Below are 13,268 nucleotides of genomic sequence, written 5' to 3'. Positions count from 1 at the left end.
ATAATACAATTCTACTCTGGTTGTTTGACATATAGCAGCTAACATCTACTCAAATATCAGCATTCGTTTGAGTTAAAATCACTATGCAATCTTGGATGCTGATTATTGTACTGATGACTATCCATTCCACTCTAGCCCTGCTGGCTTCTGTCATTTGTGCCGTCACTTGGTACACCTGGATTCTTGCTCTTATCTACTGACCAATGTTGTCAATATATCAGGATGCTTTGATGTTACACTCATTCAATTTTTATCATGTTCAGAAAGAGAGTTTGGAAACAGGCTACTATTTCAAACACCTAATTTCTTTGATAAAGAGCCAAATATTCTCTCAGTAAACATCTACTGAACTTATACAGGGGCTACATGGTATTTAGAAATTAAGACACAGAAAGTAATCTGATACTATCTCTGTCTTCAAGGATTCACATTTTAGGAGGAAGGATAAACCCTTTACACTAATAATAGTAATAAAATTATAAGTGCAAAGTTTGGGAGAGTGAAAATGCACAAATAAAAGTGTGGGACATCATTATGAGAGTTTAGAGGAAAATTAGTTTCCTTTTAATTACATGATCAGGGAGCTCCAGTGTGAAGTGTGGTATAAATAAAACAGACTCATTTTTAATCCTAGCTGAGTGGCCTCATGAAAGCCACTGAATGGTTTGGTACATTACTCAACTCATTTATAAAATTGCCGTAGAAATAGTAAAGTACCCAATTTCCCCAACATATTTCTCTAAATGTGGTACGGTGATTTTCATTCACTTTCACGGAATTATGGAATTGCATGAGCTGCTTAATTTTTTAAAAAATTATACTTTAGTTAATTTCCTAGTGGTGGTGGTAAACTAATTCAAGTATACTGAATTTTACCACTACTCACTATTAAGTAAGCATACACTTTCACAAACCAAAATATGGATATCATTGGTTAAACTGCTATGTAACTTCTATAGCCCCTCTCTTGGAATCCCTGAATGATTGCCTTATGTAACAAACCAGTCTGTTATCTTTAACCATTAGGTAGCTATGAAATATACCTGGTTATTTCTCTCTTGCTCTGATTCCCACTTGTCCATACCTGCTACATACGGGTCCACTTGCAGAAATCTTACATAAACTATGACCAATTGTGAGAAAAAAATGATTATGTTAAGCATGCTGTGTGCTGATGCTTCCCGTCCTGAGAGTGTCAACGCATATCTAAATTCCATGAAGGGGGAAAAAGTAGGACAACCGTAATAGCACGAACAATAAAATATTTTTAAAATTCCCTTAAGATAAAAAGTAACGAATTCCATGCAGAGGTGGGGAAACACTGTTATAATTTGTTACCTGCAACCTGAAGCAGCTATACTTGTACTTAGTTTCTCAGTTTCCTTTCAAATTTGTATCCACTGTTTCCATCAGCTCTTGCCCAAGTCATCAGCAATTTTATCATGAAAATATATACCATAAACATCTGATTCTCCTAATACTAGGATATTAAAGCATTCAGTTCATGGGTCCAGGCATCGACTGAATGCTTTACTGACCTGCATATCCTTCTCATATTTCTTCTGGAACTTTCCCCCATTCAACCACTTTCTCTACTGATTACAAACAAATAACTTAAATTTGTTGAGATATGAGCTGATAGAGTATGAAAGTTACTCTCTAGGTAACAGGGCCCCAGATCAGCAAGGAAACAGATAATAATGTACTTTGCCTGCAAAATTAGAAGATATAGTGATATTTACAAAAGTGTCAGCAGATACCCTTCATGCTATCAAGGTGCATTGTTGGTTGCTGTTGTTTTTCTAACCACTCTCATCATCATAGCCAATTCAACATTAATTCAAAACTATGAAAATTATTGGTATGGTTCTATAATCACTGATAATCTCATTTGTTCGATTGAAACCAAAATTTGCTTCAGGTGTTAACCAAGGGTTGTTTAAGTCAACTCAAGCTGCTGAAGAGAGAGGAAAAAAATAACAGTGGCTTAACATAACAGGAATCTCTTACTTATGTAAAGTGCACAAAAAATATCCCTGATGGGCAGGGAGCTGTCCTCCAAGCAGTAGTTAAAGTCCCGACCAACTTCTTCAATCTTTAACATAAAATACATTCTGATGATTATAGTGCAAAGTAACGGGAATCTGAAGTTCTTCTCAGGTCACGAGGAAACATTTAAAGACACTACTTTACATCTAATCACTGTCTCTTCTTTCCTTTATTTCTTTCTTGTAGTAGGAAATACTTATTGTGGATATGCAATGTGCTAGGCTCTATGCTAGGTGCTGGGGATAAAAGCTTTAAAGGCATACAACTGTAATTGAATAACAATAAAAATTAAAAAAAAACAATTAGTACAAAAATCAATGTCTGCATTGAGTTTATACTCTGAAAGAAGACAGACTTAAAAAAATAAGTTCCCAATTACTTAAAGATACAATTATTTAATTACTGGCAACGATTAATATGAAAAGTTAATAGATGTGAATGATAAAGATATGACATTTTTCGAGAAGAGTTTACTTACATCGGAATGCAGGCAGAGTGCCCTAGACAGAAAAAACAACATGTGCGATGTGGTGTGTCTGGAATTTAGTAAACAAAGGTGGAAATGACACAGAATGAGACTAGAAATAAAGGTAGGGATATAATGAAGACCTTTTTCTTTACCCTAAATTCAATGAGAAGTTACTAAAGAATTTTTGACCAGATAGTGATTCAATGAGATGTAGAAACATTATTCTCACTGCTGTTGGAAGAGGAATTAATGTGTTTGGGGAAATGAATCTTGGGAGCACAATTAGGAGACAGTTGCAGCAATTCTGGCTAGAAACATTGGTTGGCTAGACTTGGACAGTATGACTTAAGGCTTATTTAGAATGTAGTATGAAGCTTTTGATGGTTGTTTGACAATAAGGATCTGTGAGAGAGGAAGGATTCAAGGTTGAATGCCAGGTTTATGGCTTCCACAACTAGATTGATGGTGGGGCCAGCATATTAAATTCTGTTTTGGCCATGCTGAGCTTGAGATCTCAGGGAGAGATTAAACTGGAGTTACTGAGCAGGCAGTTCAACATACAGGTCAGTAGCTCAGAAAAAAAAAAGTGCCAAGTTAAAGATTTCACAGTCATCAGCATATATATGTGCTATTTAATGCTTCAACACAGAATGAGGTCACCTCGAAAAAGGGTGACCATATCATTTATGGTCCAAACCCAGACTGTTTAGAGAGTTAAAGGGACGCTATTAATAATTATGCCAGGACAGCAAGCATAAACCAGAACTGTCCTGTGTAAACTATGACTGTCCTTAGTAAATATTTAAAAGTCAAACAGAAAGAGCAGTCAGTGTAAGGAAGGAGGAAAACCAGGGAAGTATAGTGTCTTAGAGGTCAAATGCTGCTGAAAGTGATTGAGTAAACCATGATTTAGTAAAGCTTTTTGTTATATGCTTCCATAGTACCCTGTACTTTTTCTTCATTTAATTTGTTATTACTGAAATTATATGATTTAATTGATATCTGTCTTTCTACCTAAGGAGTGCCTGACATATGGTTGTCAATCAACCATTATTTGTTGAATGAATGAGGAAAGGATGGTAAAATTGAAAAAGTTCCCACTGAATTTAGCAAAACAAAGATCACCAGTGCTCTTACGAAAAACAGTTCTTCTGAAGAACAGTGCTCTTCTGAAGAATAGTGCTCTTATGAAGAACAGTTCTGGTGGTGTACTGAGGAACTGAGTCAATTTGCACTGAAAAGAGAAGTGAGTAGTAGAGAGGAGTGGAAGATGAGAAAGGGAAGACAGTAAAAATTGACAACTCTTTCAAGAAGTTTGGCTGTGAGCCACTGTCTTAATGGACACCTGTTCTAAGTGGGCTGATTGTTCCTTTGGGTACTGGGAAAATGCCAGCTTGTGCCAGTTTGTGAGTTTTTTTTTTTCTTCTGAAAGTGATTTCACTAGATAAAGACAGACATACCTCATTTAGGAGCTTTTAAATGACTGAGGTGGTTCCATATGTAGTATATATTTTGCCTAGAGTTTGCATAGTTTTCTTAAGAATGCCATGTAATTTCAATTTTATGATACAATAAAATATTAAGAGAATTATTTTAAGAGGCATGCATTCTGTTTCTATTGCACTTTATTGCTAAAGTCCTGTACTTGAAACGTGGGAAATTATCAGAAAGTTACATTATTTAGCCAGTTCCTTGTCAGACCCACAAGTGTTTTTATTCCCTGTGTGTTTACTAATGGAAGTTGGGAGTAACGATTCTGTGGATTCTAACTCTCTTTTCCCTCACTATATCATCACTGTTGAAGATAATTTATTTTATATTCTTCAGTGTCTCTTATAACATCTTTGAATTTAGTGCTAAGAACATTTTTATTTCTGGAAATAAAAATGTGCTGACCACAAGTTCAATTGTTTTCTTACAGCCGTGCAGGAAAGGCGATACTGTCGGATCCAAAAGATCCTGTTAGAAGGAAGAAGCAATGCTAACATTCTTCTAGAATATTCGTTGCTCTAACAGGATCTGACAGTATCTCCTTTCCTGCATGGCTGTCAGGAAACAACTGCACTTGTGGCCAGCACATTTTTATTTTCTGATTTTCTGTGTTTTGTTCCCCATTTTGTTATAGATTTATTTTTGTGAAATTTGCCTCAATCCTCTATGGAAACACATAGGATGGGCATTAATTTCTGTCTCATTTAATTAGCTACCTTTCTTTCTCACATCAAATAACATTACCCAGTCATTATTGCCAGAAAACATGAATGAAAGGCAGGAAAATTATAAAACCATAACAGATAACATTCATTACCATGAATTAAAAAACTAAGCACATACACACACACAAACATGAATGCATATAGGTATGTTTATGCATGTGTATTGTGAATGCACATGTGCGTGTATGATGCAAAGACAATTCAAATTTTCAAGTTATGTTACAATCAAGTACTTCTGTCCTTGCAGAAAACTACTATGATATGCTGGAAAATTCATGTACCAATCACCTAATTTCATGTAATTTCTGCTACTGCATTCTTCAACTTGTGCCTTTTGCAAATGTGTCTGAAAAATTACCAAACTAAAACCAAACACACACACAAAGAACCAAAAAATGAAGAAACATATACTGCTTCTCAATGTATATACATATGAGAATATAATTATGAGCATGGATAACACAAGTTACTTTTTGCTAAATGACTCAAGTTAGTGTCTGTAAGAAATAGATTCCAGCAGATTATGGCAATATATAGTTGTACAAACAGAACACATTCTTTTCTTTGGGGATATATCAAGGTCTTAATATCATTTGCATTTTAAATCAATACAAGTAATTGCCTTACCTAACTATAAATTTATTTCAATTCCAAGGATAATATGATATATTTTATTATTTCTTTTTTTATTGTTATTCAGTTACAATTGTCTGCATTTTCTCCCCATCCTATTTTATTATTTCTTTAAAATTATTTATTGTTTGTGCTTACAGTCTTAAGCCTACATAAAAATTGCTTCTCAATCTTTGCTTGGTGTATCATTGTTTATGATAAAGGAATCTTTGTGTTTTGTTTTTATTTTTAAATCAGCTTATATTAATTTAATGGAATATTAACAGAAAATGTCAGTTTCTTAGCTCTTTATATCAACTATCTAGTTATTCACAAAAGGTTTACATTTACATATTGTCTTGCTAGATTACTTCCATTAAGTACTTGAGTACTTTTCAAACAACTAATTAACCTTTTGAACCTCATTAAGGAATAGTAGGAGGAAGACAATTACTGAGACTGGAATTTGGTCAGACCACTAAGTCTAATACATTATTATTAGGAAAGAAAAAAACAACCTTTAATCTTCTTAATGACTAGTGATGATCAGAGTAGCTTGTGTTAAATATTTATTTAGGAGAACCCATATCTGAAAGAAAGGGCTTCAGCAAAGGGCTATGTCACTGGCTCTGTATTAAAGCAGAAGAAAATGGCTTCCTCGAATTTGCCAGCTCTAATCCTTGCTACAGTAAGAATGGTTACAAATTATACTTCCTTGCATTCACCTAACACTTCACATTTGGCAGAAGGCTGTCATCTACATTGTTTCATTTGCTCCTTCAAACAATTCTGTGATGTAGATGGCTCAATGCTATCTCCGTTTCAGAAATCAGTTAAGGTGCCAGAAGGATAAATGACATCTCGAGTATGACACAGCTATTAAGTGTTAGAGCTTAGATTCAAACAGTGATTCTATCACTGCAGTTTTTCCTATGACACAACTTCGTGACTGTATATTATTAATCAAGGATTCTCTCTGACTTCAGTAGAGTTATTTTTCCTTTATAAGCCTCAGTCATGTTTTGTCTGAATTTACTAAGGGGTGGCATTAGGACAACTCTGGGGATCTCTCTATTTCTGATGGTCTGCAGATCTATGCAAGCTACATGTTCTTGACATTTTAGGATTCACCAGGCTCTAGAAAATAAGATGTGGCTTGGTTGTTCTTTCTCTTTGAGAAAGTTCCAGATAATTACTACACTGAGTAACCTGCTAAGTTGCTGTATGGGAGAAATGTGCTGCCTAAATATATCCACACAAAAAAGATTTTGAGCAAATATATAAAAGTTGGAAATCAAATATTTATTGAGTATTAACTACTTAAAGAGCCATGTGTTCAGAATTGAGGTAGGGAAAAAAGTAATGGAAATTAAGAAGCTTGTTCTCTAAATAGGGAACCCAGCTGAACTGAGACACTGGCCAGCTTTCTTTTGATCCTCATAAGTTATAGATTTTTGAGAGGTGAGGGATTGAAATGGGCTGAGGAAAGATAGAGGAAGGCATAGCATGGAAGCGATGAGGCAGCATACATATGTGTGGTACTAAAATGAGCTGATATTGAGAGAAAAAGAAATGTGCTGTGCTATGTACAATGAGATAGAAGGTCCAGTTAGAAGGGACTAGCAAAGCAGAAACAAGACAAAAATAGTTACCCACAGCTCACTAGTAGAGCAAATGTGGAGTTGAGAGTTAGGCCTGTGACAGAGGAAAAGGAAACTGTCTCCTTAACCCTAAATTTTAGGAATTTGTGAGACTGGATTTTGTTTAGTAGAGTTGTCAGATTTAGCAAATAAAATTACAGGATACTCAGGTAAATTGAAATTTTGTATAAAAACTGTACACATTTTTAGTGTGTCTTCTCTGTGATATTGGAACCTATTGATGTTCCAGAATTATTTGCTGTTTAACTGAAATTCAAGTTTAACTGGGTGCCTTTTATATTTTTTCTGACAACCCCGTTGGTAACAGGAGACATGTTATCTAAGAGCACTGCTCTTCAGAGGAGGCAAAATAGTCTCCAAAATATGTAGCAATTGAGCAGGGGTGTGGAGGCTCAGAGAAAAATTCTGAGTAGGAAACCACCATGGTGAGGTTTGGGACTAAGGAATATAAAGGCCATCCTCTCCAGTTTCCAATTTTAAGTTCCATTATATGGAGAATTGGACATACTATTTAACTTGCCAGATTTTAGTTTCTTCTTTGTAACACATTGTGACCCTAATCAGCCTCATTGTGGCATTGTGAGGATTATATTAGTACACATACACACATACATTTATATAGGGATACATAGATATTTAATATATTTACATATATGAGATATATATAAACAGTTCCTGGAACATGTTAATTGCTCAGTAAGTTGTAAATATTATTACTCAAATATTTTATGGTATGAGGTTTGTTCTGGTTAATATGTAAAATAATTTATGAAACACCTTAGATTTCAAAAACATCCCATTTATTTCAAGGATAAGCCAGAACTTCCAGGAGGCATAAGAATAGATATTATTTTAATTGGGGGATTAAATGGAATTGTGAACTTAAAACTTGATGAAATCAGAGTTTTTCATTTATGTTTCTTGGCTAACTCCATTGATTAATTTATCCTTCATTTATGCATTTGCTCAAACAACATTCATTAAGCAGTTAGTATAGTGCCTGGCACATAATGACTGCTCAGCAAATATTAATTATTATTCATGGCATCATTTAATGATTACAAATTGTGTTAAGTATTATGAAGGACACCTGTTAAGGGAGTAGGTGACAGGATTTGTATTGGACCTCGTCAGAAGTATCAAGAAAGTGATATTTTAGCTAAGCTTTGAAGTAGGAGTAAGAATAAGTTAGTCAAAGTTGAATGGAAAGAATATTTCAAGCAGAAAGAAAGAGTATATAAAGAAAGGGCATATAAAGATGTGGGAAACAACAAAGCACATATACTTGTATTTCTAGCACTGACAAGAACTGTCGTCTGGGAGAAGGACAGAAATCAGGTTGAAAGTTTCATAGACTGAAGCTGAGAGGGGAAGTAAGGCACAGGTCACAAAGAACCTTGTAGGCATGTTAAGATTTTGGGACTTTTTCCCAAAAATCCTATGGAAAAAATAAGCAAGAGTTACATGTTCAGGACTTTGTTTCCAAAGATCCCTCTAGCTACAGGGAAAATAACTTGGAGTATATCTATGGTATCTAAATTATATTTATTATGACATTAAATATATTAAATGTTTGTAACTCTAACTTACTTAGCCTGAACTTCAAGAACTTTTATGCAATGTGCTTCCAACTTAAAGTTACCTTTAACCCATTCAACCAAACCTCGTAACAGTAACTGCTATCTGGAATGTCTGGGTCTAGGGTCGATATGTATATACCTGAGCTGTCCTCAAAATCACCTTCTACCATGGCCCTTTCCTAAGCCTCTCAAAGTAGAAGTTATAGGTTCTGTAAATTTTCAGAAAACAGATCCTGTATCTCCATTTAGTTTTTTTCATATTGTGCATTATAGTTTTAAAATCCTTTCTTAGCTCTCTCACTGGGGTGTCTGTTCCTTGAAGGCTATCAATGATGTCCTCGGTCAACCTCATGGACATGCTGTAAATAGCATACTTTTCAAAAAAAATAATAAATGAGCAAATGCTCTTTTTTTTGTGAATCAGGAACAAAAGTTTTATTCCATTTTTTGTTTTGTTATTTCACTTTTTAATAATTATTTTATTGTTGTTCAATTACAGTTGTCTGCATTTTCCCCAGCCCCTCCCCACCACCCCAGTCAAACCCACCTTCCCCCCTTGTTTCCATTCTCTCCCCTACTTTTGTCCATGTGTCCCTCATAGTAGTAATGCAAAGTAAAAGGAAAATAATAGTCTGAATTGGCATGATTTATTTTAAATATCAGTGCCCTCTTTACTGATCCTTTTATGTTAACAAGGGTAAGTTTTATCACTTTCAGTGTAAATTTGTAGTACTCCGGGCTGAGAATAAAGGAACAATGTGCCTTTTTTGCTTTTAAAATGTTTTCTGTTTTAGCCTGACGATGACCACGTTTTTATTTGGAGGTTCTAATCATTTGCTGGCTGGATAGAGCAAGATAAATTGTTCAATCCCACCCACACATACACAGGTATATCTGTGAAGTTACTAAATGTGTGCAATAATTCAATGGGTAATTATTTATCCAATAGTTAATTTTCAGATTAGTAGCTATCATGTATAAACTAATTTTTGTCAAAGCTTGAGTTAAATGGATCTTAATTCTACAGGAGACATAAGATGTTCATGTTCATGAGATTATGTGCTGTGTGTCCTTTCACTATCAACTGCACCCTCCTACTTACACACACACACACCTCACCATTTTCTTCCCTACACAGGTGAGTGAGAGGCAATTCTATGTCCAAATATGTTTGATTTTTTCTGAGTTTACTATTATCTTCTAGAGACTATGTATCAAAGGAGAAGGATATGAACACCAGACTGTCTCTCTGGAAGACTGCACTTCTGATAATGACATTTCCCACTATAAATGTAAGATGCTAATACAAAGCAGGAAGAATTTCATTAACACTTACTATTTTTCAGACCCCCCCCATTAATGTGAACTGATCGAGAAGGGAGAAAAAGTGATTATGTGTAATTCCTATTATCTAGATGCTTATTATCTAGCCTTGTTGAGACATATCAAGATCTATAATATTAATCTATAAAATTTATGAAAGATAACTGGGATTTATGTTTCTATTGTTATGCTTCCTTCACAATGCCCTTTGAGGATGATATTGTATCATTCTTACTGCTAAATTTAGTCCTGGAGATAAAAGTTCTGAGTTAGTTTCTCTTCTGGGATTACCACACCAAGACATGTATTGAGTTCTCTAAGTAAATTTATCAAATATTTCAAAAAATAAGTTAACCATCTAATGTTATCTCTCAAAGTGAAAAAAGGTGAAACAATGCATGCCATTTTAAGTAGGACCACCAATTCACAATGGATGTTTCTCTGATGTGCTTAAACCATTTTAGCATCTTACCCAGATCATAAATAACTTGATGACTAATATGATCTAAAAAAGAAACATAGGGAGGGGAACCAAGATGGCGGCGTAGGTAGACACACTGCGCCTCCTCGCACAACCAGAACTGACAGAAAATCGAACAGCAAGGGGGACCGACACTAAGGAAACAGAAAATAATCATTCATCCAGACTGGTAGGAGGGGCGGAGACGGGCACCGGGGTGGAGAGGACTCGCGTGGCTGTGGCGGGACTGAGATTGGCGGAGTGTGGGACAAATGGCGTAGGCATTCCGAGCACTAGCAGACCCTGCGGCCCCACATCTGCGCAGATAAACCCAGAGGGCCGGACTCAGAGTGGCGGAGAGTGGGGCAGGCAGAGCAGCGGGTAGCACCCCGCAGCACCACATTCGCCCACAGATAAACCGGACGAACGGCGGGCAGAGAAGCAGACCGCGCAACCCAGGGCTCCAGCTCGGGGAAATAAAGCCTCAAACCTCTGATTGAAAGCGCCCCTGGGGGTTGGGGCGGCAGGAGAGACTCCCAGCCTCACAGGAGAGGTCGTTGGAGAGACCCACAGGGGCCTAGGATGTGCACAGGCCCACTTACTCGGGAACCAGCACCAGAGGGGCCCAGTTTGATTGTGGGTATCGGAGTGAAAGATTGAAATCCGGAGGAGAGTGAGGCGGGCGCCATTGCTCCCACTCGGCCCCTCCCCCACGTACAGCGTCACAGCGCAGCGACCAGCATTACCCCGCCCTGGTGAACACCTAAGGCTCCGCCCCTTAAAGTAACAGACGCGCCAAGACAAACAAAAAAAAAAATGGCCCAAATGACAGAACACTTCAAAGCTCCAGAAAAAATACAACTAAGCGAGGAAGAGATAGCCAACCTATCGGATGCACAGTTCAAAGCACTGGTTATCAATATGCTCACAGACTTGGTTGAATCTGTTCGAAAACCAGATGAAAAAATGAAGCCTATGCTAAGAGAAACAAAGGAAAATGTACAGGGAACCAATAGTGATGAGAAGGAAACTGGGACTCAAATCAATGGTGTGGACCAGAAGGAAGAAACAAACATCCAACCAGAAAAGAATGAAGAAACAAGAACTTGGAAAAATGAGGAGAGGCTTAGGAATCTCCAGGACACCTTGAAACGTTCCAACATCCGAATTATACGGGTGCCAGAAGGAGAAGAGGAAGAACAAAAAATTGAAAACTTATTTGAACAAATAATGGAGAACTTCCCCGATCTGGCAAAGGAAATAGACTTCCAGGAAGTCCAGGAAGCTCAGAGAGTCCCAAAGAAGCTGGACCCAAGGAGGAACACACCAAGGCACATCATCATTACATTACCCAAGATTAAACGCAAGGACCTACATCCAAGATTACTGTATCCAGCAAAGCTATCATTTAGAACGGAAGGGAAGATAAAGTGCTTCTCAGATAAGGTCAAGTTAAAGAAGCTCATCATCACCAAGCCCTTATTATATGAAATGTTAAAGGGAGTTACATAAGAAAAAGAAGATCAAAAATAGGAACAGTAAAAATGACAGCAAACTCACAGTTATTAACGACCACACCTAAAACAAAAATGAGAGCAAACTAGGCAAACAACTAGAACATGAGGGTTGTCAATAAGGGAGTGGGAGGGGGAGAGGGGGGTAAAGGTACAGAGAATAAGTAGCATAGATGATAGGTGGAAAATAGACAGGGGGAGGGTAAAAATAGTGTAGGAAATGTAGAAGCCAAAGAACTTATAAGTATGACCCATGGACATGAACTATGGGGGGGAATGTGGGAGGGAGGGGGGTGGGCAGGATGGAGTGGAGTGGGGGGGGAAATGGGACAACTGTAATAGCATAATCAATAAATATATTTTTAAAAAAAGAAAAAAAAAAAAAGAAACATAGGGATCATTACTTGGATGAAAAACTAAGTTCAAGGATAATGTGTCCCAACTTGAAATGAGAATTTATTTTTCCCTCCAAGGTAATATCTGGAGCCAGATTCTGTATTTAAATATAACTCAAAATGACAGCAACATTTAAAACTATCTTCATGTATTCTATCATTGTATCACGTGTAGTGTAAGCTGTATGTGATTTCTCAAAACATTAAAAAACACCTAAATTATTTTCTCACTCAAGTGTAACACACTGTCAGCATGGGAAAACCTACTAGCAGTCTGTCCGTAGACATTATAGAGGACCCACCTATACAGCTGAGTTGCAATAACTTTAAGAGAGAAAGAAGGAGCTTATACCCTTTGCAACAGCATGGATGGAACTGGAGAGCATTATGCTGAGTGAAATAAGCCAGGTGGTGAGGGACAAATACCGTATGATCTCACCTTTAACTGGAACATAATTAATAAAAGAAACAAGCAAGCAAAATATAACCAGAGACATTGAAGTTAAGAACAATCTAACAGTAGCCAGAGGGGAGTGGGGAGGGGACAGTGGGGAGAGGGGTCTACAGGAACTACTATAAAGGACACATGGACAAAATCAAGGGGGAGGGTGGAGGTGGGGGAGGGAGGTGGGTTTGGCTGGGGTGGGGTGGAGGGATGGGGGAAAATGCAGACAACTGTAATTGAATAACAACAAAAATTTTTAAAAAAGAACATTTTGAGATACCATGTGTTTTACCATGTAATAGATAGTTGCTAATTAGATATGAAATGTATGGTTATAACCTCAACAGAACCAGAAACATAATGTAAGGGAGCCAGGTGGCATTGGAAAGATTTCAGCTTAATATAAAAAGACTTTTTGAGCTTGGATTACCCACATTCTGTTGGGATAAACCAGCCATGAACATTTATGATTAGAGGCTCTACCATATGTGGAATATGTTACTGTTTGGGAATATGTTAGAGTTTGGGCAGAGCCTTGACTGGG

This window comes from Desmodus rotundus, chromosome X (assembly GCF_022682495.2).
Source record: "Desmodus rotundus isolate HL8 chromosome X, HLdesRot8A.1, whole genome shotgun sequence".
Lineage (NCBI taxonomy): Eukaryota > Metazoa > Chordata > Mammalia > Chiroptera > Phyllostomidae > Desmodus > Desmodus rotundus.
Note: the sequence above shows the minus strand (reverse complement) of the source record.